The sequence below is a fragment of the Alligator sinensis genome, unplaced genomic scaffold (genome assembly GCF_000455745.1).
Source record: "Alligator sinensis unplaced genomic scaffold, ASM45574v1 scaffold849_1, whole genome shotgun sequence".
NCBI classification, from domain to species: domain Eukaryota; kingdom Metazoa; phylum Chordata; order Crocodylia; family Alligatoridae; genus Alligator; species Alligator sinensis.
The window spans coordinates 313,396-315,017 of NW_005842271.1; the positions used below are offsets into that span (position 1 = coordinate 313,396).

General features: G+C 59.0%; 1 protein-coding gene across 15 annotated transcripts in view; it reads right to left on the reverse strand.

The window, feature by feature from the left end:
- EYA4 (EYA transcriptional coactivator and phosphatase 4) overlaps positions 1-1,621 on the reverse strand; it is a 245,583-nt gene extending 243,962 nt beyond the window's left edge. For 4 of the 15 annotated variants that reach the window (XM_025209212.1, XM_025209207.1, XM_025209208.1 and 1 more), the window contains exon 1: positions 1,567-1,604. The gene's annotated coding sequence lies outside the window, so the exon portion shown is untranslated. Of the gene's footprint in view, positions 1-1,566 lie in introns of all 15 variants that reach the window. The other 11 variants (XM_025209217.1, XM_025209211.1, XM_025209209.1 and 8 more) reach the window with 6 other exon arrangements.
- Between the last annotated feature and the right edge of the window lies 1 nt (position 1,622).

Below are 1,622 nucleotides of genomic sequence, written 5' to 3' on the forward strand. Positions count from 1 at the left end.
GAGGGGGAGGGAAGGAGGTGGACAACCTGAACTCACACCACTTTGTCTGTCTGCATTTACGCCAGAAGGAAAACAACCGCAAAAAACAAACCACCAAACAAACAAAACAAAACAAAAAGGGAGGAGGGGAGAGAGTCCCTTAGCGAACGGAAATGAAAAGAAACTAAAACAAGAGGCAGCGCCTACCCCCTGCACACTCCTGCCCCAGCAGTGCAAGGAGCCCGCGGGAGTGCGGGGGTGTCTCTGGCTGTCATTAGAAGCTGACACGAGCCGCTCGGTCTCACGGCTGCAGCCGGGGAGCGGCTGGCGGGCGCAACAAAAAGCGGGGACGGGAGCCGCTCGGTCTCACGGCTGCAGCCGGGAAGCGGCTGCCGCGCACACGAAACGCAGGGGGGAAAGCGCGTGTTAATGACCCTGCCGGAGCCGGAGCCGGAGCCGGAGCCGGGGAGGGAGAACGGGGCTGAGATGGGCACGTCAATGGTGCCCCTGCCTGCGTCCATCCTGCCCCGTCTCCTGGGGCACAGGCTGCAGGGCACGGGGCGCGGGGCGCGCGCACAAAAGAAAAAGAAAAACATCTCATGTCTCCCAAGCCCTAGCGAGCCAGGGTGGCATGTACGTGTGTGTGCCTCAGTGTGTGTGCGTGCCTGAGTGTGTCTGCATCTGTATAAGTGTGTGTGTCTGAGTGTGTGTGTATATGTGTATCTCAGTGCGTGTGCGCGCCTGAGTGTCTGTATCTGTATGTGTGTGTGTCTGAGTGTGACTATCTGTATAAGTGTGTGTGTCTGCGTGAGTCTGTGTATATGTGTATATGTGTCTGTGTGTGCCTGAGTCTGTGCGTATGTTGTCCGTATGTGTCTATGTGTGTCTGTGTGAGCGTCTGTGTATGGCTGTGTGTGGGAGCGTTTGTGCATGTATGTATATGTGTGTATATGTGTATGTCTGAGTGTGCGTACATGCATATATGTGTATGTGTCTCCTTGCGTGTATATGTGCATATAAGCATGTGTGTAGGTGTTTCCGTGTCTGAGCGTGTGTACGTGTACATGTCTCTGTGTGTGTGTGTATGTGTGCCTAGGCGTGTATGGTATATGTGTGTATAAGTATGTGTGTGTGTCTGAGTGTGTGTATGCGTGTGTAAGTATTTGGGTCTCAGTATGTGTGTATGGGTGTGTCAGCGTGGGTATGTATCTGCACGTGTTTGTGTGTATATGTGTATATATGTCTGAATGTGTACGTGTGTGGGTACGCGCGGTCTGGGAGGAGGCTGTTTTCGTGTCGTGCCCTTCTCAGCACTGCGTCCACCCCCCCGCACACGCCGCGGGCCCGCTCCCTCCTCCCGGGAGGCCCCGGGCAGAGCAGGCTGCCCCGCAAACTCCTCCAGGGTCTCCCAGCGCCCCCGGGTGCCGGGCCGGGCAGCAAGGACCCGCCGGGGCCGGCTGGCAGCGGGGCGCGCAGCTCCGTCGGGGCTGGGGGTGCACGAATGGCACGGGGCGCTGCAGGAGCGCGTGTATCTGCCCCCCGGCACTGCACCGCAGCGGCAGAGGGTCCCCGGCGTGTCCCGATCACCTGCGGGGAGGCTCTGGCCGGCCCGGCCGCATGGGGCCAGAGGCAGGCCCCCCCGC